This window comes from Erpetoichthys calabaricus, chromosome 4 (genome assembly GCF_900747795.2).
Source record: "Erpetoichthys calabaricus chromosome 4, fErpCal1.3, whole genome shotgun sequence".
Lineage (NCBI taxonomy): Eukaryota > Metazoa > Chordata > Cladistia > Polypteriformes > Polypteridae > Erpetoichthys > Erpetoichthys calabaricus.
The window spans coordinates 157,727,886-157,754,167 of NC_041397.2; the positions used below are offsets into that span (position 1 = coordinate 157,727,886).

General features: G+C 36.8%; 1 protein-coding gene across 1 annotated transcript in view; it reads right to left on the reverse strand.

Annotated features, from left to right (window-relative positions):
• LOC114651160 (glutamate receptor ionotropic, kainate 1) overlaps positions 1-26,282 on the reverse strand; it is a 694,443-nt gene that overhangs the window by 145,904 nt on the left and 522,257 nt on the right. The window lies entirely within an intron of this gene.

Genomic DNA, 26,282 nt, shown 5'->3' on the forward strand with positions numbered 1-26,282 from the left:
GCTGGATGATACATGGGCTAATATTATATCTAGTCTGCTTTATAAATATATTTAATAAATCTGTTTTACTAAGTACATTTCTATGTCTAGGAAGTAAAATCTACTAAAACATCTACTGTTCTGGCTTCTGGAATTTACAAATGTTAATTAAGAAAAACATTTTTAATATGTATTTTAAAATAAAGTCAATGAATCTCCACTCTAAATTGGGTGTGTCATTGTATGTCCAATGAGAGACTGGTACCATGTTTACGGTTACAGAGATAGCCCCTGCCATTAATCTGAATATGGTTAAAAAGGTTCCTGACTCCAGGAACAACTGGTATTAAAACTGTACATCAAAATCTGAAGTATCCATATATGGAAAAGTTTCAAAGTCATCCATCTAAGTTTATTTTCATTCCCGCAGAAGGAATAAACTTGTCAAAAAAAGGTTTATTAGTTGAAAGAACATGTCAATCCAGAATAAATACTAAGCCCATTAAAAATGTGATGATATGATTGTGTGACAGAATTGTAAGTCAGTATAAATTTTGAAAAATAAAAATATATAGGGTGCTGGAAGTCTTAGAGAGCACAATTTATCATTGGGAAAAAGCATTAAAACAAATCCAAAGAGACTGCTCTCCAATAGGGATGAAAGCTTTTGATTAAAGTTAACAAAGACTCACTGACTACCCAGAAAAAACACAGAGTTATAGGGCTAAAATAACATAATCTGATTAGCGAACAGCAATCGTTGAACTTTACTTTGAACTGTAGGCCTCTAGTTCTGTAGGAGTTATCCTGCGAAAGGCCAACATATTAGTAAAAAGGGGACACAAAGAGACACAGAAACAGTATCATAAGTATCATAAGGTTTTTTGGACTGATAAAGCAAATATTGAACTATTAGGCTTCAAAGCAATAAGCTGTGATTGGCACAGAATGAACACAACTCATTTAACATGTACCACAATCACTACCAGAACCCTGATGGTACTGTTTGTAGATGCTTGTCAACAGCTGAGACTGGAGCACTTGTTGAGGCAGATGGTGATCTGAAGGAAGTGAATTAAAGGAAAACTTTTGAAAAACACCTGTTTATAACAGCTCGAGGCTTAAGGCTGACATGCTGAGTCTTGAGACGTGCTGATGTGCTGACGTGAACGTGAACTAGAGGCTGTTGAGATTTTTTGGTGTTTTTTGTGGTGTGAAAGTTAAATTAAGAAAAATACATTTTGCTCCTAAAAACTGGGGTTTTGGTGGCCGCTAAGGAACTGTGCAAGAATTTTGAAAGCTTTTTTCCCTTTAGAAGGGTTTTTTTGCTTTTTTTTTCTCCTGCACAAGAGCAAAGGTAGCTGGGTGTTTGGAGATGCGTTTGGAAAGGTTATTTGTACTTGTACGTGTACTTGTTCCTGTTATCTCTATCTAAACTAGCATCGAGGAGGTAGGGTAGAAAGCAGCAGTAACTGATATTGGCATTTGTAGCAAATAACCATGATGTAACAGTGATTCCTTAGTTTAAAAGAAAAGAAAAAAAGGCAGTGGCTGACTTCAAAGCAATAAAGGGGAAGGCTCAGCGGTGTGTAGGTAAGCTGCCAGCGTTAAGATGCCTATCAGGCACAAGAGAGTGTAGAAGCAGTTACGGTAATAAAGTTTTACTTATTTGTTTAATTTAGATTGAAGAGTTCTTAGCCTTCCAGAGGTAGAACAGTTAAGTGGGCGACTGCATAAGGGTTCATTAATGGGGGGGGGGGGGGGGGGGGTTTGGGGGAATACAAACAGTGCAAGTGGAGAGCTTTTAACTGAGGAATAAGAGGAGCGCAAAGTTAGGAGAACCGACAGAGGAAAGTAAAGTTAACCTCATAGAAGTACAAACAGCAGGTAGCTGAGAGGGAGAACAGTACAGGAGGCTAGGGCCCTTGGCCAGAGCAGAGGTGGATCCAGTTGTCATTGTTCATGTTGGAACAAATGACATACATAAGGATAGTCTGTCAGTTCTGTGATCCAAATTCAAGGAGTTAAGAGCTAGGCTGAGGAGAAGAACTGACAAGGTAGTTTTCTCTGAAGTCCTGCCTGTGCCACGCACCAGTCCAGGTAAGATTGAGGAGATAATTAGGCTTAACGCGTGGGTCAAATCTTGGTGCAGGGTAGAAGGGGGCATTGGGACTCCTTTTGTTCCGCCGTGACGGGTTACATCTGAACTGGAGGGGCACCTATGTATTGAGGAGGCATATGAGTAGGCTAGTTGAGCATTGTTTAAACAAGGGAATGGGGGACAGCGAGTTTAGGACGGGCCAGGTTTAGGTCTATGCATGGAGGAACAAACAACGGTAAAGAAATTAAAATGCATAGTAATGTAAATTCTACGGCAACATTAAAATGTAGAAAAATCAACACATTAAAAATAGCTTGCCTTAATGACAGAAGTATCAAAAATAAGGTAAGTGAGTTGGAGCTGTATGCAACAGAGCATAATTATGATATTATAGAAATAACTGAAACCTGGCTAAATAACAAAGATGGGGATGAGTGTAACATAGAGGGATACACATTTTTTAGGATGGATAGACAGAACAGAAAAGGAGGTGGGGCTGCTGTTTGTGTCAAACAGAATTTAAATGTAAGACCTCTTCAGTTGGATGATGACCCCCATCTTAGTGAGGACATGTGGCTTCGCCCAGAAAATATTAGGGAAAGAGGTCTTATTTTAGGAGTGTGTTATAGACCACCCAATTCAGACAGTAAGTTCAACACACATCTTTTTAGTAATATCAAAAAGGCAAATTCACAGGGAGATATTATAGTCATGGGGGACTTTAATTATCCAAATATTAACTGGGATAACCGTGCAGATGGAGGAGCACAAGAGCAGGAGATTTTAGAAGTAATCAGTGACTTTTTTTTTAACACAGTATGTTCAAGCACCAACACGGGGTGAAGCTTGTCTGGATTTAGTATTTTGTAATAATCAAGATAGAATTGAGGGTGTACAGGTAATTGAACCACTTTGGTCAAGTGACCATAATATAATACAATTCTCAGTATTTTGTAAGAGTGCAGATGCAAGGACTAAATTTGTTAAGTTGAACTTTGGTAGGTTAAATTTTGACCAGATGCGACAAAGTCTAAGGAGGATACACTGGGATAAGCTTTTAAGTGTGGAGACAGTGAAGGTGCAGTGGAACAGGTTTAAAAATGTTTTACATGTAATGCAGGACAGATACATACATAAATTTGGAATTATTAGGAAATTTAAAAAAACTCCACAGTGGATTATTAAAGATTTAAAAAGGAACCTGCAAAGGAAAGACTGCTTTATAAGGCATATAAGACTAATGACTGCAAAGTGAATCATAGAGCGTATGAGAACATGAGAGCAACCTTTAAGAAAAATATCAGGGAGGCTAAAAGACAGTTGGAGAGGAATATAGCAGATAAGGCGAAAGAAGACCCTAAGAGATTCTTTAAGTATTTTAGTAGTAAAAGAATAGTCAAGGAGGAGGTGAAGTGCATCAGAAATAGTAAAGGGAAATTAAAAGATACAGACAATGAAATAGCGGATTCCCTAAACTTACATTTTTTTGAGGGGTTCACAAGTGAGCAAGTGGATAATCTCCCAGAGGTAAATGGGACTACTAAGGAGGTACTGAAGGATTTGGAAATTGTAGAGAGAGAAGTACTAGTGAGTACATATATAAACCCTTGAAACATAATTTTAGGAAGTCCCTGCACACTGGAGAGATTCCGAAGGACTGGAAAATGGCAAATAACATCCCATTATATAAAAAGGGTGACAGGGCAGATCCAAGTAACTATAGGCCAGTAAGCTTAACATGCATCACAGGAAAATTAATGGAAGGAATTATTACAGATAAGATTGAGCAACACCTGGTAAGGACAGGAGTTATTCTGAACAGTCAGCATGGGTTCAGAAGAGGGAAGTCGTGTTTTACTAACATGCTGGAATTCTATGAGGAGGCAACAAAAGGATACAATCAAAGTAGAGCATATGATATTATTTATCTTGACTTTCAGAAAGCATTTGATAAGGTGCCACATGAGGAGGCCTTGGAATAATTCATTGTAACAAAATGCAAATCACTTCTAAAAATTTAGGCAACTTTACATCCTTTGAAGCATTCATTTTAAATATTAAAACAGATTCCAACACAATTATAGTGCTAGTCTACAGACCACCCGGCCCATATTCATTGTTCATGTCTGAATTTAGCAACCTTTTATCTGACTTGGCTATAAATTATGATCATGTAGTACTGATGGGAGATTTTAATGTACACATTGATGTGGAAACTGACACTTTTAGCAAATGTTTTACTTATTGGTTAAATTCAGTAGGATTTTGTCAGAATGTCAAAGGTCCAACTCATAATCATAACCACACATTAGATTTAATTATAACTTACAAAGTTGAAATTCAAAATGTAATTATTACTCCATTAAATGAAGTTATTTCCGATCACTACTTAATTACATTTGATTTAGTCCTGCCATTGCCAACACACTCCCAGATTAAAACAAAGATAGTGCGACATCTAGATTGTAATTCTGCTTCAAAATTTATAGATACTTTGAGTAAGTCAAGTGTAATTGTGGAAAACCATTTAGATCAGTTAACATCAAATGTAAACACGGAAAACAATTTAGATCAGCTAACGTCACATTATAATATGACCTTGACAGATGCTTTGGACACAGTGGCTCCCCTTAAAACAAAAGTGATCAAAGCACATAGAAACTCTCCCTGGTTTAATGAAAACACTCGAGCTCTTAAATTAGAGTGTCGAAAACTGGAGCGCAGATGGAGAACAACAAAGCTACATGTCTTTCAAATTGCATGGACAGAGAGTGTTAATAAATATAAAAAAGCCCTCTTTAAAGCTCGGTCAGAATATTATTCTACATTAATAGATAGCAATAATAAAAATCCTCGGGTACTGTTTAGAACAGTGGCTAAATTAACAAATGGAAATTCAGATCAACAGTGCAAAATACCAATAGATATTAGCAGTACAGACTTTATGAACTTCTTCAATGAGAAAATTAAAAATATAAGATCCCAGATCTCTGCATCACACTACAAACCAAATACTAGCTTAGCAGACCCTGTCTCACATTGCACTCAGCACTTTAGTAATTTTAATCCTGTGAGCAGGAAGTCTTAAGTTTAATTTCTAAAATGAAACCCACCACTTACCCTAGATCCAGTGCCAACAAAACTAGTAAAAAGTGCAATGGATGTTCTTGCAGCACCTATCCAAAACATTATCAATAGTTCATTATTGCATGGCACAGTACCTGATACACTAAAAGTGTCAGTCATTAAACCATTACTTAGAAAGTCAGACCTTGACCCACATATACTAAATAATTATAGGCCTATTTCAAATTTACCATTTCTCTCTAATATACTAGAAAAAGTAGTTGCCAGTCAGCTTCAGACACACCTTTACACATTACAATTTATTTGAGAAATTGCAGTCTGGTTTTTGCACTGGTCACAGTATAGAAACGGCACTAACACGGGTTGTAAACGACATTCTGATATCCTCTGATGAAGGAAACTCCACTGTAATTATGTTGTTGGACTTAAGTGCAGCATTTGACACCATCGACCATTCTATTTTACTGCACAGGCTAGAAAATGATGTTGGGCTTACAGGCACCGTTCTCGCTTGGTTTAGTTCTTACTTATCAAATCGATTCCAATACGTACAAAAATGTGCTGGCAGTACTCCATCATTATACACAGAAGTTCAATATGGTGTCCCGCAGGGCTCAGTACTGGGACCTTTACTGTTTTCACTGTACATACTTCCACTGGGATCTCTCATTAGGACACATAATGTTAATTTTCACTCGTATGCAGATGACACCCAGTTATACCTTTCATTTAAATCAAATTAAGTTTCTCCAATGTTGTCTTTAATTAGTTGTGTTAGCGAATTAAAGGAGTGGATGAATGAGAACTACTTGTCTTTAAATACAGCTAAAACAGAGATGTTAATTGTTGGAGGGAATGATGCTGATCACAACAATATTTTGTCATCATTTAACTCAGTTGGAATCCCAGTCAATTTTACTGAATCAGCCCGCAGTCTAGGAGTTATCTTTGACTCTAGCATGTCATTTAAAGCGCATATTACAAAGTTGTCCAAAACATGTTTCTTCCATCTTAAAAATGTTAGGAAATTAAGGCGCTTTTTAAATAAACAGGATTCTGAGAAACTAATTCATGCATTTATCTCTAGTAGGATTGACTACTGCAATGCGGTGTTCACTGGATGTTCAAACTGTTCATTATACAACCTCCAGTTAATCCAAAATGCGGCTGCAAGAATTATTACAAGAACAAGAAAATACGAACACATAACTCCAGTTCTTAAATCCTTACACTGGCTCCCGGTTAAGTTTAGGGCAGATTTCAAAATCCTCCTTTTAACATATAAAGCATTAAATGGCCAAGGTCTGGCTTACTTGTCTGAACGTATCATGACTTACAAACCTGAGCGCACATTAAGATCTCAAGATGCCGGTCTGCTTATGATTCCAAGGATTAATAAAATAACAGTGGGAGGTCGAGCTTTTAGTTACAGGGCCCCTAAACTGTGGAATGGTCTGCCTGCTACTATAAGAGATGCCCCTTTGGTCTCAGCTTTTAAATCCCGGCTGAAGACTCACTACTTCAGTTTAGCGTATCCTGACTAAAGCTGCTGATTAACTGTACAGATTGCATCTCTGTTGTTAGTCATTAGCACTTAAACATAAGTAACATGACAGTTATAATTGTATACTAACCCTCACCTATTCTGTTTTTCTTCTCGGTACTCAAATGTGGCACTTGGTGCCACGGCCCACCTGCCAAGTTGCTTTGCCTGCCTAAGGAAAAGTCATCTCAGATGGAGGATCGCAGGAATCATGGGAAACAGGGGTCCTTTCATCGGATTGGCTGGCCCAGCACTGTTTCAGCCGTGGAATGGCCAAATGGGGGAGGCAGCTTGAAGGATGAGGTCTCCAGGACTCTACACAAATCCAAATCTTATTATGGGATATATCATCTACTGTTAAATTCTGCTCTGTACTTCTAAAATTTATATTTTTTATTTCTTACTATATTGAGGAATTGTTCCGTTCTGTGTACTGCATTGTATTGTATTGACCCTCTTCTTTTGACACCCACTGCACGCCCAACCTACCTGGAAAGATGTCTCTCTTTGAACTGCCTTTCCCAAGGTTTCTTCCATTTTTTCCCTACAAGGTTTTTTTTGGGAGTTTTTCCTTGTCTTCCTAGAGAGTCAAGGCTGGGGGGCTGTCAAGAGGCAGGGCCTGTTAAAGCCCATTGCGGCACTTCCTGTGTGATTTTGGGCTATACAAAAATAAACTGTATTGTATTGTATTGTACATAAGAGGTTGGGCATCAAACTAAAAGAAGTGGGAGTTTAGGGTAATGTTTTTAGATGGGTGCAGAATTGGCTCAGACACAGGAAGCAGAGGGTGATGGTGTAAGGAACCTCTTCAGAATTGGCTGATGTTAAGAGTGGTGTTCCACAGGGGTAAGTGCTAGGGCCGCTGTTATTTTTAATATATATAAATGATTTATATAGGAGTATAAGTAACAAGCTGGTTAAGTTTGCAGATGATACCAAGATAAGTGAATTAGCAGATATTTTGGAATCCATTATATCATTACAGAAGGACTTAGATGGCATACAGGCTTGGGCAGATTTGTGGAAGATGAAATTTAATGTGAATAAATGTAAAGTATTACACATCGGAAGCAAAAATTCTAGGTTTGAATACAGAATGGGAGGACGGAAAATTAAGAGTACACCTAGGAGAAGGATTTAGGACTCTAAGTTATCGACTTCACGACAGTGTTCAGAAGCCATTAAGAAGGCAAACAGAATGCTATGTTATATAGCACGATGTGTTGAGTACAAGTCCACGGAGGTTATGCTCAGCCTTTATAATGCACTGTTGAGGCCTCATCTGGAGAAATGAGTGCAGTTTTGGTCTACAGGCTACAAAAAGGACATAGCAGCATTAGAAAAGGTCCAGAGAAGAGCAAGTAGGCTGATTCTAGGGCTACAGGGATTGAATTATGAAGAAAGATTAAAAGAGCTGAGCCTATACACTTTAAGAAAAAGAAGATTAAGAGGTGACATGATTGAAGTGTTTAAAATTTTGAAGGGAATTAGTACAGTTGATTGAGACTGTTATTTTAAAATGAGTTCATCAAGAACACAGGGACACAGTTGGGAACTTGTTAAGGGTAAATTTCGCATAAACATTAGGAAGTTTTTCTTTACCCAAAGAACGATAGACACTTGGAATTAGCTACAAAGTAGTGTGGTAGACAGTAAGACTTTAGGGACTTTCAAAACACTTGATGTTTTTTTGGAAGAAATAAGTGGATAGGACAGACGAGCTTTGTTGGGCTGAATGGCCTGTTCTTGTCTAGATTGTTCTAATGTTCTAACTATTTGACTATTGTGAAGATGTATGTTCCAAAAGCACAGAGAAATTCCTAACCTGAACCAATTTAAAATCTTTTGAAAGACTTTAAGATTTTGGACCACTTATGCCATCACGTATATTACTGACATAGGGAATTCAGCAAGAACAAATATATGGATGCTTAGTTATGAAATGTAAATTGAATAAAACTCAAGATGGATCAAAACTGTAGTTTCTCATTAAAGTATGTCTAAATATTAGTGCTCAGGAGTACTAACTCAGCTGATTAGGGAATCATATGAGCATTTTTTTTTAAAATCTGGCTTTCCAGTAATTAAAACATAACATTTTGATCTGATAATAAGTTTAGCTCTTTGATATATAAATAAGTATTTATTTTGTCTCCCATCCTATATGCGCCACTCACATCTGCTCACAGCATTCTATTCTATTCTAATCACCTAGGGTACTAGAGGAAAAGAGGAAGCCTTGGAAACCTTTATTGATGACTGTATCAGCTATACTCAGGGGAGGATGGGTGACCAGCTTGCCTAGGTCATTCTGACCTCTGTGATGCGGAGCCTGATTATCAGCACACTTAACTATTTGATTTGCTTTCTTCTGTCTTCTGACTGTGGCACCCCAGAGGTTAATTTTTCTCCTACTGCACCAATCTTAGGAGTTAGTTTTCCTCTCCTCCATGTCAACTGGTCAACTAATCACATTCAGGAATCAAGAACTCCACCTACATCCTAAATCAACTGAAACTTCTTTGGAATGATTTATCTGCTTTTTTATCTTTTCACTGAATTTAATAACATCAAACTGTCTCTACCTAATATGTTGCCATGTACACATGCTGAAGTCAAATGTAGATATATGCTATATACATATTTATTTATATATATGTAAATTAGTTCTGGTTGTTCTCGTGCTATCTTTATGTATAAGGCTTTTAATTAGAAAACAATCTAAATCTGTTTCTGAGAAGATTGGAGGTTTATTTTGCATTTTGGTGTTTACATTCTATTTAACAATGCCCAGGTTGTTTTTCTATTTAGTATACTTGGTATACATTTATTAGAAAGTATCATAATATTAATTAACAATAATATCCAAGTAACTATGATATACAGTGTCTTTGTTTTTGTTGAATAATCTGTGGAAAGCACATTGAGCTGCACATAAATTTATGATAAGGTGTTATATAAATAAAGTTATTATTATGATTATCTGTGCTGATAAGCTAGTGGAAGTTGTTCTCAAATTATGTTCTGGGTAAGATCCAGGACCTCAATATGGGCGAACAAATTTAGTCTGACAGTCATCGCAGTCAAGCACCCATCAGCCCCCTAAAAGCATATATGGACAATTTGATATCAGCAACTATGTCACTGACGTGATGCAGACAGATCTTTCCTGGAAATTAGTAAAACTCACTGGCTCAGACTGCCATAGATATGCTGGTTAGGCTAAATGACCATTAAGAACTGTCCCTGTGTGGTTGTGTGTGTGATGGATTCATTGACTCCAAGTCTGCTTTATCAAAATCTGATAATTATTTGCTTAATATTGATGGTACATCAGTCTATCCCTCCCCTCAGGTTAAGTGTTTGGGGGTTATCTTTGATAGTACTTTGTCTTTTGAATTCCATATCAATAATGTTACGTGGTCATCTTTTTATCATGTCCGTAGTATTGCATGAAGAGCACCGCCATCCTTACTCATGCATTGGTCACGTCCCACATTGATTATTGTAATTCTGTTCTCTTTTGTCTCCCACATAAGCTTCTCCATAAACTCCAGTTTGTTCAGAATTCAGCTGCCAGTATTATAACTCAGACCTCTTCCGTGCAACACATTACCCTATCTCTTAAACAGATTCATTGTCTTCCTGTAAAATTTCGTACTGATTTTAAAATTCTTCTACTTACCTTCAAAGCACTTCATAATATTGCTCCATTATACCCCTCTGATCTCATACATGTTTATACACCTAAACCACACTCTTAGGACCTCTACTTATAGTCTTCTCATCACCAGATTCTTCTTCAAGGTTGTCAAGGTTTCTGCTTCAAGTACATGTCTTAGTAGTTTGTTCCAGAGTCCGACAAACCTTTAAGTAAAGAAGTGCTTCAAAGGCTTTAGTTTTGAATGCACTTCTCCTTAATTTCTACTGATGTTCTTGAGAACATGATTACCCTTAAGCTGAAAGAATGTTAAATAAATAATCGCTTTGAGGCAACCTTTAAAGGTATCCTAGAAAAAATTGAGGAATAAATACAGGAAAATGCATTGAAGTTTGAGAATAAACTGAGCGCACTTGACGCTCAGTTGGAAGACATTAAGCAAACGGTCACAACTCGAATTGAAATAGCTGAACAACTGGCATCTACCACTGACGGAATAGCAACGGTTGCAAATTCCGAATGCAAATACTCAGAGACAGGCTTGCTGCACTGGAAGATGGGTGCAGAAGTAATATTATTAGAATCAAAGGTCTCCCTGAGAATCATGAAAGTCCAAACCAAATGAAATTCAGAGCTTAACTATTTTCTAAAATTACTGAAGAGGACTTCAAATCAGACACCAAGAAAGCAGCTTACCGCATACGGGAATCAAAAACCTCTAAACCTAGGACTCTTATCGTGCGTTTTGAAAAAATTGCATTTTAAATTACATATAATGTTACTTCCTAGACAGAAACAAGAGATTATATTTGAAAATAACCACATTCATATTTTCCCTGATTTCTCACCCTCAAAAGCTGCAAAATATGCTGCATTTTACAGCATTAAACAGCGCTTACGGAAAGACGAGATCAGATTCAGCCTCTTGTATCCTGCCATCCTTGACATTCAAGTCGAGATCTACATTTTTACTTCTATGGAGGAAGCAGAAAAAGAACTAAGAAAACAGATCCCGACACTTTTTTGAAATACGATCGTAAGTTGCCTCCTGTCCTGGCATAGCAAAGAACATCTTAACGGCTGTTTGATCTGCTGCAATTATGCTGGTACCGTAATTATACATCCTATTTCCTTCTCGGCCACTTTTCATTTATGTTTTAATTACAATTATATACGTTTATATATGTATGTATGTGTAATTTTTTTAAGGAGAGCAAGCTATCTCTAATCTATCCTTTTAATCCTTAAAATTATAAGTGCCAATGTAACAATAGGCCTTATGGTAAAGACTCCTGGGAAAATTGGAAATTAAGGTCAAAGCTGTCTTATCTTAAGTTAAGATGGCAAAATGACAACAAAAGTTCAGAAGCAGTGTCTCAATGACGAGACAGTTGACTTTGTGAGCTGGAACGTTAAAGATCTGAATCATGAATTAAAAAGAAAGAAAGTATTCTCTCACCTAACAGATCTAAACACTAAAATAGTATTTTTACAGGAGACCCACTTATTAAGCAAGGATCAGTTTTGGCTACACAGAGACTGGACTGGCCAAATATTCCATTCCAGTTTTACAAAGAAAACTAGTGGTGTGGGAATTCTTATACATAAAAAATCTCATTTGTAGCATCAGATGTAGTATCTGATCCTGAAGGGAGATATGTGATCATCATGGGTAATTTATTTAATTGTAAAGTGATTTTGATAAATATCTATGCATCCAATGTGGATAATAGGGACTTCATCCAAAATGTATTTGCATCCATTCCCAATGTGACCACTCATAAAATTATAATGGCTGGGGACTTTAATTGTGGTTTAAATCTAGACCAAGATAGGTCTCCTGCCATAGACACAATAACATCTAACACTGCAAAGACAATTATACAGTTTGTAACTGATCACAACTAAAACCAAACTCAAGAGCATATTCCTTCTACTCACTAGTGCATTACTACTACTCAATAATTGATTATTTCTTTATAGATAACAATTTCTTTAACCCACTTTTATTAGCAGACAAGAACTATACAGAATTTATATCTTCAGAAAATACATCCTCAGAGGTTTCTGCAGGAATACTCTGGTAAAATCTGAATGCTTTCTTAAGAGGACAGATTATCACATATCTTTCCCACAGAAGTAAATTAGAAACCAAGAAGGTATCAGAGCTAATCAGTAAAATGACCAGAATAGATGAAGAACATGCCAGGTGTCCAAATGAGGTACTTCATAGGAAAAGACAGGCTCTGCATTCAGAACTCAAACTCCTGACAACTAAAGAAATAGAACAACTCATTTTTAAATCAAGACATCATTACTATGAACATGGAGAGAAAACTAATAAGATCTTAGCGCAACAAATCCACTAACAGGAAGTTTGCAATGCAATTCCGGCAATTACCAACACAGACAGAGATAAAATCATTGACCATAAAAATATAATGCACACATTTAGAGACTACTATAAGTCCTTATATTTTACTGAGTTTAAAGAAGACAAGACACAAAGTAATGCATTTCTAGATGCATTACATATACCACAACTACATACTCTCAGTGCAGAGGAATTGCATAAACCTCTTGCACTATCAGAATTACTAGATGCTATAAACTCACTTCAGAGTGAGAAAGCAGCAGGCCTGGATGGCTGCCCTGCTGAATTTTATAAAGAATTCTCAATTAAACAAGCTCCCCTTTTATTAACAACATTTACACCTAGAGACAATAAAATTCTACCTCAAACTTTTCGCCAAGCATTAATTACAGTCTTACCTAAGCAAAATAAGGACTTAATACAATGTGCATCATACAGAAAAATTTCACTTCTGAATAATGATTTTAAGATACTCTCCAAAGTCATAGCTAAAAGGGTTGAGAAAGTGCTTCCTTCGGTAATATCTCAAGACCAAACTATATTTATTAAAGACACTAAGCATCCAATCATCGATGCCTGTTTAATGTAATATGTTCACCCACAATGTCTAACACCCCAGAGATATTATTATCGTTGGATGCAGAAAAAGCATTTGATATGGTTGAATGGAACTACCTTTTCACTACATTGTAGAAATTTGGGTTTGGCCCGAACATTTGTGCATGGATCTAACTACTTTATACTAGTCCAGAAGCTTTAGTTTGTATAAACAACATTAATTCAGACTATTTCAAACTTGAACGTGGTATTAGACAAAGATGCTCCTTGTCAATGTCAATTTATTTATATAGCACATTTAAAACAACATAGTAATGCTGTGGCCAAAGTGCTTTACAATAATAGAATAAAAGAAGAACAAAACAATTAACATAAAACATAAATAGAAATACTGAAGTATTAGTATTACTGAAGGTCACGGAATGCAAGTAAATAGAAATGAGTCTTTAATCTTGTTTTGAACAGTTCAATTGTAGACGACTGCTTTATATGATGAGGTAAAGAGTTCCACAGGCGAGGCACAGCAGCTGCAAAAGCCCTGTCCCCCTTAGTTTTACACTTGGTACAAGGGACAACCAGAGACAGCTGACCAGAAGATCTAAGCACTCTAGATGGCTGATGTAAAACACACAGTTCAGATAAATAGGCAGGAGCAAGCTCATGTAAAGATTTAAAAACTATCAGCAAGATTTTAAAATCAATTCGAAAACTGACAGGCAGCCAGTGTAAAGAAGCTAAAATAGGAGAAACAGAGTCATACTTTCTTGCCCCAACCAGAAAGCGAGTGGCAGCATTTTGGACCAACTGTAACCTGTGTATCAGGGATTTGTTAATCCCAGAATGCAGCTAGTTGCAGTAATTGAGTCACCGCTTCTTTTTAAAATCACCATTGAGCCACTGGCAGTTCACTGTAGAAATGCTTATGAGATAAACGGGACTATCAGAGAAGGACTTTACCAGAAAATTTCTCTATAATCAGATGATATGGTACTGTATATATCAGATCCACAAAATACTGTGCCTGCAGTCCTAACAACACTAAAAGAATTTTAAAAAATTCTGGTCTCAGAATTAATTTGAATAAAAGTGTGCTCTTTCCAGGGAATTCTCAAGCAACCAATACTAGATTGGGCAATCATTGCAGATCAGTTTAAATACTTAGTGGTAAACATCACAAGTAAACATAAAGCTCTTTATCAACAAAATGTTTTCATCTGTATGGAAAAAATTAAGCAAGACTTACATAGATGGTCTACCCTTCATCTCACTTTAGCTGAAATAATTAACATTTTCAAGATGAATACCCTTCCTTAGCTTCTTTTTCTATCTCAAAACATTCCAATATACATCAAGAAATCTTTTTTTAAGAAATTATAACCTCATTTATTTGAATTGTAAACATTCACATATCCAAACCGCGACCCTACAAAGACCTAAGGCAGAAGGTGGCATGGCTCTACCTAACTTTCAATTTTATTACTGGGTGGCAAATATACAAGCTATAAAAACCTGGGTCCTCATGTATAAACGGAGTGTACGCACAAAAATGTTGCATACTCCCGTTTCCACACACAAATCGCAATGTATAAGACCTAAACTTGGTGTAAAGCCACGGAAATTTTCACGCTAGCTCAAACCCTGGCATACACAAGTTCTCTGCTCAGTTTTGCAAACTGGCAGCACCTAGCGTCAAAGCAGTGCTTTTGTTCCTGTGTGGTTTCCCTTTCTTTTTTATATCCACATCCCTGACGCAGCTTTATCATATACACTGAAATTAACAGCATATTGTTTATTAGTTTAAGGCATCTGATTGTGATTAACCCATAACAATATAATGGTCCATGGAATGGCCAAACTATTCCAAATACCATAGCTGCTTTAGCGTTGTTACTCTCACTGTACCTTCTTCTTCTTCTTTCAGCTGCTCCCGTTAGGGGTTGCCACAGTGGATCATCTTTTTCCATATTACTCTCACTGCACCACTCGGAGTATTTATATCACTGTATCTGAGTGTGGTATCACAGCTCTGCAGCAGCTGATCGGAAAGAGAATTATTGATATACAGCATCCAGCACATGCTGTCTCAGCCATGCTGCTTATTTGAACTGCTCTCAAATGCTTCAGTGCCTTTCCTGTAGGAACATCACGGTTCAAAACAGTTTCATCCCAAGAGCTCTAAACGCACTCAATTAGTCTATCAAGTGCTCCTTGAAGAACTGTTTGTACTTATAAGTACAATTACCTCACTGTAAACTTGTGATACAGTTATAATATCGCACAACCTGAGCCACTTTATAAAGCGCATATTTACATATGATGACAATATCATTTTTAGGATGAAATGCAGCAAAATATGTTTATTACATTATACGGATAAAATGTTAACATCATTTAAATAATCTATATTTTTAATAATTAAACATGTGAAGACACGGTGTTGCAGCACTAGCAAGGAGCTGGCGACCCGTTCAGGGATTGTTCCTGCCTTGCGCTATATTCTTGCTGGGGCCGGTGCGACACTAGAAGGATAGATGGATAGAATAATTAAACATGTACTACGAAGATATTCCAGTGTTCCTTAAAAGTTTTGTAGAGTTGGAGTTCTAAGCTTACAGATGGCTTAACGTCTATTACTGAGCTGATTGTGTGGTGATTGGGTACTTGGAGAAAGAAAAGGAAGGGGTTAGTATGTTTGAAAGAGACAGTATTGCTGCAATAAATTATTTCATCAAAGGTCGCGCACAGCGCAGTAAGCATCTTGCGTGAGTCAGGAACAATCTCTGGACAGGGAGCCAGCTCGTCACTATCACTGCGCCACCGTGTTTCCATGTTTAATAACATGCTTTAATTGATATGATATGAATATTGAAATGATATCAAGTATACATCTCAGCACTTAAATTATTCAGAGAGCTGTAATATTACAAATGTAATGAATTCTGTGTCCCGTCGGAGGAAGAGAAAGCCCATTTAAGAAGCACATAGTGATTCACACACATAGAACACATAGAAGAACACATACAAAACAAAGTGTTTAACATGCTACTTTAGCTACGATGGGATTTGAGAAACTAGTAAATTAAACGATTTTAAGATGAAGTTTATGATGTTCTACATTTAATGACAAAATAAACTACGTGATTAAAGTGGAAATTTCGAGATTAAAGTTGACATGTCTAACTTTTTTCCCCACTGTGTTGCTATTTTTTTTTCTTTTCTCTGTACTCTAATAAGGTTTCATATGACACTCAGATGGTGTGCTACGACTCGCCTTTTCACAGTGACTTTGATATCTGACAACTTCTTTTTTATTTCGAGCATTGTGCGACTTTGTGAACTTGAGCTTTTGAGTTTCACTGACACTCTATGTCACTTGATCAACTTCCTTTTGTTGTTATCCACCGATTAAACCAACAAAAAGTTAGTTTTTCCTTGCCTCCACTTGGTTTTGGCTGAAATTCTTCTATTTTCCCCCATGCTTTTGCCATTGCCTTTTTACAGAACGCTGAGCTTAAGGGCTATTTATATCGATTTGCATATTCAAAGAGGTGTAATTATTGGAGGAGATGGGGAGTGGCAGCAAGCCGTGCATGTGCGTTACTTTTGAGGCTGACTGGGATTTATGTAGCGGAAGAACGCAGAAGTTGGCGTTCGCACAGATTTATGCATCTGGATTTTTTTGTGCGTACGAACATTTCAGCTTTTGTCCATACGCCATGTTTTAGTGTGAATTCTACGCATGGTGTTATGCATGAGGCCCCTGGATATTGACACAAATAGACGAACATACACAGGCTTCATCCGCAATAGAAAAAAAATCCTGCAGTACTTCTTCATATTCGTTGCGTAGTACCCCAATAAGTACAAGTTATTGCCAATATACTAACAACCCAATTGTGCTTCACTCACTCTGAATATGGAACCAATGTAGGAAGTATTTTAAGATAGAGAAACTTTTATCTGAGCTCCATATGTGCAAAGCATACAATTATTCAACTTAAAATTATACATCGAGCACATCTGTATAATTTAAAATTGTCCAAAATGTTTCCAGAGCAAGATCCAACCAAAATCTTTAAATGTCTTTCAGACAGCCTTAGTGTCACAATCCCTCCTAATCCATTAACAGCTGTGTTTGGTGTACAGTGATCCCTCGCTATATCGCGCTTTGCCTTTCACGGCTTCACTCTATCGCGGATTTTTTATGTAAGCATATTTAAATATATATCGCGGATTTTTTGCTTGTTCGCGGATTTCTGAGGACAATGGGTCTTTTAATTTCTGGTACATGCTTCCTCAGTTGGTTTGCCCAGTTGATTTCATACAAGGGACGCTATTGGCAGATGGCTGAGAAGCTACCCAACTTACTTTTCTCTTTCTCTCTCTCTTGCGCTTTCTCTGATCCTGACGTTGGGGGTGTGAGCAGGGTTGCTGTTCGCACACCTAGACGATACGGACGCTCGTCTAAAAATGCTGAAAGATTATCTTCACGTTGCTACCTTCTGTGCAGCTGCTTAGTGAAGCGACATGCTGCACAGTGCTTCGCATACTTAAAAGCTCGAAGGGCACGTATTGATTTTTGCATGTTTGTTTTTCTCTGTCTCTCTCTATCTCTCTCTCTCTCTCTCTCCCTGCTCCTGACGGAGGGGGTGTGAGCTGCCGCCTTCAACAGCTTTGTGCCGCGGTGCTTCGCATACTTAAAAGCCAAACAGCCCTATTGATTTGTTTGCTTTGTCTGTCTTTATGACAGTCTCTGCTCCTGACGCACACTCCTTTGAAAAGGAAGATATGTTTGCATTCTTTTAATTGTGAGACTGAACTGTCATCTCTGTCTTGTCATGGAGCACAGTTTAAAGTTTTGAAAAAGAGACAAATGTTTGTTTGCAGTGTTTGAATAACGTTCCTGTCTCTCTACAACCTCCTGTGTTTCTGCGCAAATCTGTGACCCAAGCATGACAATATAAAAATAACCATTTAAACATATGGTTTCTACTTCGTGGATTTTCTTATTTCGCGGGTGGCTCTGGAACGCAACCCCCACGATGGAGGAGGGATTACTGTACTTCCAAATGGGCTTAAAGTGGAGAAGGACAAACAAACTGTAATTTCCTTTACTTCACTATTGGCACATAGACTTATCTTGCTCAACTGGAAGAATCCTAACTCACCTATTTTAAGTCAGTGGGTAAATGGTGTTCTATATACAGTACTACTTGAAATGGGAAAAAATCTAATTCTTGAGATCTATACAAAACATTTTCAAAACCTGCCAGAATCTATTCAATAACATTTCAGAATAAGCATTTAAATTGAGGAAGTGGATTCTCTCCCCTCTTTTTAATTTTATTTATTTTTATTCATTTATTAATTTATCTATTTACTTATTTTTACTAGTTTAATGTTTTACTCTGTTGGCCTAGCCCTCTTTCTCATGGGTGGGGGTTGATTTGTTTTGAACCTAGTTTTGTTAAACTTGACTTGCTTGTAAGGAATGTTATTTCATTTTAATAAAATCAATAAAATGCTTACAAAAATAAAAACGAGAATGTTGCTTGATCTACTTTGTCAATACCTTTGATGATTTTAATAACTGGATTAGGTCCCCATGCAGTCTCCTCTGCCTGTGACTAAACAGGTTTAATTCTCTGACTCTATTAGTGTAGGGCAGGTCCTTAAGTCCTGGGATGCACTTGGTTGCTCTCCTCTGTACAGCTACAAGGGCTGCTGTGTCTTTCTTGTACCGTGGTGACCAGAACTGCATACAGCATACAATAATGTCCCTTGGCTTAAATTCAACAATTTTTATGAAATGGCCAAACATTTTATTATTTGCTCATTATTTTATGTATCACTTTACAGTTTTTTACATTAAACCATATTTTCCAGGTGTTCCCTTATTTTTGAAGGTTGTCCAGGTCTTTCTGAATTCTTTTTGCTGCCTCCTCATTGTCTGCCATCCCTCCAATTTAGTGTCATCTGTGATTTTCACAACTTTACAAACTATACCAGAATCAATGTCATTAACAGGCCCCCTGTGGGTCTCCACTGATGACTTCACTCCACATTCTCCTCTTATACTGTATGTACTCTTTGTCTCCTGTCAGTTAACTAGAGATCTAGTTTTGTAGATTTCCACTAATCCCTACACTTTGCACTTTCAGAATTAATGTTTGGTGTTGGACAGTATCAAATGCGTTTTGAAAGTTTAATTAAATTATGTCATATGCTTTGTTTTTGTCAACTATTCCAGTTGCTTCTTCAAAAAAATCTAAAAGATTGGTTTGACAGGACCTTCTTCTCATAAACCCATGGCAAGAGCGGCAAAACTGGGAAGGGGAAGAGCAGTCACAGTGGACTTTGTGTTTTTTTTTTTGGTTGTTTAAGGGTTTATGAATGTAAGTCAGTTTATGTGTAGTGTGGAGGCTGGCCCGGACACAGACAGGCTGACACCGATGGTTACAGCACCAACACACGTTTATTATACATTATATTTACAATGACGCACACAACCCAGTACTCCCATACTAATCACCCTTCAAGTCCTGTGTTTCTCAATGCCTTTACTCTTCTTGACCACCTCCACTCTTCTCCTCCGTCCTCTTCCACCCGACTCCAGCCATTGAATGGAGGGAGGTGGCCCATTTTATCTTCACCCGGACGCGCTCTAGGTGCCTCCCGATAAACTTCTGCCGGCACTCCCTGGTGTGGCGGAAGTGCTGGCTGTACACCTGGAAGCACTCTGGGTGTCCCTGGTCTTCGTTCCCCCAGCACTTCTGGGTGTGGTGGAAGTGCTGAGGACCAGGGCTCTCCTGGCATTTGGGCGCCCCTTGGCGGTGACCATGGGCCCCTATAGGGTTGAGCTTCCATGCTCCTTTCCTGTGGTCCCCATAGCCACCAGGGCGGTCGCCCCCTCATGGTCTGGAAGAGGCGTAATGCCTCCTTCGGTCCTTCCAGGTGTCCCGGCTGGGTACCGCCCCCAGCCGCTCGCCACAGTAGGCATAAAGTAATCATATGAGGATGGATTCCCCCCACTTTTCAGAATGATATGAGTCCATTGCCTTTAGGCAAATGTAGCAGAAATGGTTAAAATGACCCTGTGCCATTAGTTTGGGGTCAGTGGTAAGGATAGGTGTCACTATTGTGCATATTGAAATTTTTTTTTTTTTGGGCTGGTGGCTGTTTTAAGGGTATGTTAACCTTGTTAAACCTGGGAGCCTCCTAGATTTTGGGACTGCAGCACTGGGGTGGGAGATAGATTTTGGACTGCTACAGAGCCATTTGATAATTTATCAGAACCTTTGTTTTTGCTTTCCATTATTATAATCATTACTTGGCAGCTTTGGAGTATCTGCATTTTCAGAGTCTTATTTTGGATGCAACTATTTTGATTTTGCTTGATTTCTGCATATTATTTTTATGGATAGTTACCTTTTTGTGGCACCTTTCTCTTGTTGATTTTTTTTAAACCAACCATTGGATTATGACTCTTCCTACAGTAAACATCTATGACTTGATTTCTAAGTAGTATGCCCAACATAAAGCTCTTCCTCATTCATTTAATGCCTGCTTTATGTCATCATCATCATCATCATCATCAGAGATGAATAAGGACATAAAAAACAACAACAAAATACTTTTACAAATGAACATATAGGATTCCACACAGTGCTTGACATGGAAACAAATAAATGACAGTATCGTATGTTTTTGTCTTCTTCTTGGTTGTCTTGGCAATGCTGTTCAAATTTAACATAAGTTCTTAATTAAGCTTTCCCCATCAGAATTTTGACTACACAGGTGGGCAGCTTGTTAAGACCACTTCTTCAGTTATTTATTGTGACGCATTGCCTGAAAATTAGGGCTGTCCCTATCACCTTGATGTCTGGCCATCTATAGTGACCAAGAAATACTGAATCATTATAATGGAGCTGTGAGCTTTGTTTAGTGTAAGGTAAATAGTACTGACTAAATGCTTGTTCACACTGTGCACAACAGCTGACACACCACAGGGTACTTCATTCATATATAGATAACCTTTTGTTTTCTTTGCTAGCATTTTCAAAATTTTACGGTTAGTAAGATCATTTTACTTACCTGTTTCTAATTAAACCATCAGGAGGAGGAAGATACACGCATGTGTTTCTGTGTGCGCTTCCCTGGACATGCTGAAGAGAAGATTGCTGTCCTGAGCATCTTATAGCCAGCTGTAAAAATGACTTTCTACCCTGTGCACATAGTCTGTTGGTTTTTCATTAACTTGTGATGAGGACTGTTTACTGTCAGTAATGTCTATCAGAGGTGAAAAAGCGGAAAATATACAAGCTGGTGTAACTGCACTCAAGGTAAAACTGAAAACAGTGAACTAACAATAAATGCAGTTGGAGTTGCACAGACTGAGCAGCATATAAATTTGCCAATGTTTTTCAGTTGGAGATTTTGAAATTGTAAAACTGTTTACAGCACAATCTGTTCAAGATACAAAAACAACAAAAATGAAATTTTCTTGACAAATTTCCTTGAAGAATAAATGTTCCACATTTCATAAATTTGGTCCACATGGGTCGTTTTTTTAATGTGAACAGACAGACATTGCCATTGCAATAGGTGCTTTGTACATTCTATGTGAATGCACCTAAAATATTCTTTTAATGAGTGGTAGTTCCACACATATAAAGGTGTTAGTAAAGACATCTAATAAGACACCTTCAGTGGAATCAAATAAACTTGCAAAAAGCAATATGAAGTAAAATTAAAAGAATGTTTTAATAACCAGAAAGCGCAAAGTGTATAAATAAGTATAAAATAAGACATGTTTCTAAGACAAACACAAAGGAAATAATGGGCACGCATTACTAAAGAGAATCACATTTTTTAAAGAACAGCCTGCTCTTCTTTTAGATCAGCATTACTCAACCTTTACGTATTTGCAACCTGAGTTTTCATATCAGTTTTAATTGTGCCCCCCTAACGTTTTTTTGAAACCCTAATAAAATTTGTTCCTATATTTTTTGCTGCCGATACACCGCTACAAATTTAAAATTTCCCTACGAATAGCGAAATTATGGCACATATGGCAACATTCGTGCCCCCTATTTTGTTACTTACCCCACAGTTTGAGAACCGCTGGTATACTAGCTTTAATTTCAAGGAGACATTTCTGTGTTGCATGAACAAAAACAGAAGGAGAGGAACTAGAGGATCATACATTTGAATATAGAACAGCAGTAATAAAGAAAGCTCACCCAAAAGAACATCTGTTGTATTCTGGGAGTGTCTCTGACCACCACCTCACGAAGTCAACACTAGTGTAATTTCGCTATTCGTAGGAAAATTTTAAACTTGTAGCGGTGTATCGGCAGCAAAAAATATAGGAATAAATTTTATTAGGGTTTCAAAAAAACTTTAGGGGGGTGCGATTAAAACTGTTATGAAAACTCGCGTCGCAAATACTTAAAGGTTGAGAAACACTGTAGTATACAATGCAGAGTGCTCAGAACTTCTAAGGAACATAAAAATATTATCAACTTCCCTGTGCTTTTTAGTTAAAGTGACAGGAGCTCATGAGATGAGACAGAAGTAAAGGACTCAAAGTATCATTTATCTTGGAGAGGCAGGGTGGCACAGTGGTTAGCACTACTGGTTCATAGCTCAAGTCACATTTTTAACAACAATAATCACACCAGTATAGTTGACAGATACTTCCTAGCTGTCAGGGATATAAGTCTCCCTGAAAGTAAAGATAGCTTAGAACACCAAGTGCTCAAAACTTTTAAGGAACATAGAAATATTATCAACTTATAAATTTGTAATTATTAACAGTAGAAATTACTGAAACAAACTCCAAAATTTATAAAAGACCATTGCACCATTATAATCCACTCAAAATTAGATCCATTTCTCCTTCTTCATTGTTTGCTGGTATTCCCAAACATTTCCACATTTTGCCAAACTTGAGGCAAAGCAAATTTAGCGGGGTTCACTCATCACTATTAATTAGCATATAAAAACATCCTGATTTTACACTGGTGTCAGGAAAAGATTTTCCTATTTTCACTGTGGCAGTCACGTGTTAATGTGCTTTATGTTGCCATTTACTTTTTATATGTAACTAATTTAACAAAAAATTATAGACCTAAGTATAAGCATATACACATTTTGAATGTTTTTGTGTTTTATCTAATTTTTGTATGGTTAACTTTAACCATATTTGTAAATGTAATGGTGCCCTGCCCAGGATCCACTTGTCACCTTGTACTGTGTGGTGCTAAGCACAGACTTCCAGAAACATGTAAAACAGTTTTGAAATAAAGAGGATTGGAAAGTTAAAAAATGAAGACTTATATTCATAGTGTTTGGTTCTTACCTCAAATCTACTTTTGTCCTCTTACATTTGAGATCTGTCCAATGTATTTATTTCTACATCTAGCAGAGAGTGCTGCATAGGTTACATAAATTCTCTTTTGTATTTATAATACAGAATCAATCTCAAGGATGAGCAAAACTGCTTGTTTTCACTGGTACAAAAATCAAAACCAGTTTCTCATTTCATAAACGAGTCTCCTCCCTGATTGCCATGTTGCATTACTGTTTCTGATTTCATACATTGTGGTAAATGTAATTATTGTATTTTAATATTAGTAGTGATCTATATTGCTTTCTAGAAAAACATTTTTAAATTATTGGACTATATTTAAGTGTAGCTAGGTTAAACTATGTTATGTTATTGTTATATTATGTATTGAAAAGTATAAATGTACTTTTCTTAAAAGCAGTAATTACACTGTCTATTCTTAATCCCATTAAAATTATACTACACTGTCAACATAGTCAATAATCAGTTATAAAGTCACATATTAAATCATAGTCAATCATCTTTAATCATATTAGACTAAAAGAAACAATGTGAAATAAAATTGTGGAACTGTACAAAACAGCATCAAATATTTTCAAATGTAAACAAAGAAGCTAATTAAGAAATTAATTACACAGATACAAGAAGTGTGAATTTTTGCTTTCAAAAATATAGTTTATGAATATTTTACTTTGAAAAACACTCTTCAGTCAAAGTTAGTATTGCTGCCTTGGTGATGACTATATTGGAATTCTGCCCCGTGGAGTGCACATGTTTCACATTATTAAACACAGATTTTAGCTGATATCTCAAAGACTGATGTGTTAGGTTAAATGGTAATTCTAAATTGATCTGGTGTGAATAAGTGTGTGGATAAATCAGTTATGTTATGTTTAGTTTATGTATATGTTAGGATTATGCAGTTAGTCTAGGCTGCAAAAGAAATGCTTTTCAGAGAGCATTTTCTCTCAGCAAAATACAACAAACTTGATGTCTCCAATATGTTAATCCATTATTACAGGAAATAGTCATTGGAAGCAGGATTGGGCAATATATTGAATTTTCAATTTGATTTGACATTTAAGAAAGATTAATATAAAAAAGCTAATATTGTTAACCTTCTAATTTTCTGTAACTTCTTCTGAACATTAAATAAAATATGCAAAAGCTCCATCATTCATTCTAAGCGTGTTTATATTGACTTTGCAACATGTTCCCAGGCAATGATGAGCAATAATCAGAAGAGGAAATATTTAGAAGTGGTAGAGTTAGCTCTGATGTTTGGAAATAGTTTAGTTCTTCCTAGGAAGACAATTCAAGCACTACAATATGTAAAGATAACATATGTTACTACATATAAAGAGGCCATCCAGGTGTGTGAAACATCTGCATTGTTTCTTGCTGCCTACCCAGCAAAATGGACCTCTCTTAGTTCCATTTTTCCATTGAATACCATATGAGCAGAAAACCAGCAGGTGGAAGGAGAGAACAGGTGCAGTGACTTACCATATTGCTAAATGTTGCTAAACTTGTGTTCAAAAAATACTAATTTGTCAATGGTTAGATAACGTCACTAGCCAGCATTCACCTCACATCAGAAGTGACATATCTGTGTAGCATAAGCCCATAACTGTTCATTTCACACTATCTTCTACTACTGAAATATTACAAATAGGAATAAATACGGCAGCATTTGTAGTTTTGTTTTGGATTTTTGTGCGTGAATTATTCAGCATAGATCTGTGAGATGAACTTAATTACCAGCCATTTTATGTTAATATTGAGATTGTATTTTGTTTAGTAGATGAATTGAGCTTTCCAATTACAATATTATAATACATTTATTTTATGTTAACATTTATAAATTTGCTGTCCTGATCATCTTTCAAGTTTATTTGAGGAAGACAAATATTTAACCAAATTACTGAGCAGATGTCAGAAATAATTAATATGGTTGATCATAATAAGATTAGTGATAAAATAACAATGTAATAAACTCTATATTGTGTTGGTAGTAAACTTGCACTGTTGTGACAAAAAACATGCAGAGCTGCAGTTGACCGAGGATAGGTCCTACTAACTTGTGCATGTAAACTGGTTCTCAAAAATTAAATGGTATATATTTGGTATATGCAAAGCTGAAAAACGCAGACAGATAATTTGAAAGCATTATAGAAGCTTAAGCACAAATGTGTTAAAAACGAAGCTGTCTTGGGAATGTAGCTAAATGTATTGCACTGTACCTGCTTTTAGTGAAAGCAACACATAGAAAAAAGGTGTTAAGAATCACTGTGTGTGCAGTTACTTGGGAGGGATAGAATTCATCATTGGCACAGGTTCTAATGGTGACTTGTTCCTAATAATTTGTTTTACAGTACAATCGTTTACTTTTTTAATTTGTTCTTCATATTGATAGGCTTACAAGTATAAAAAGTAATCGCTATTGCAGAGTTGTGGTGTGCGATATCTGTCCACCCACAGTTTTACACTGATGTTGAGCTGAAAACAGTCTAGAGAAACACACAGATGCTGCTGAATAGTCCGTGTGTGGACACAGTACCCACACTGTGACAGTTCAAACCTTCTCCATGATTCAGAACAAGTCAAAAGCACAAGCTGATGGAGGTG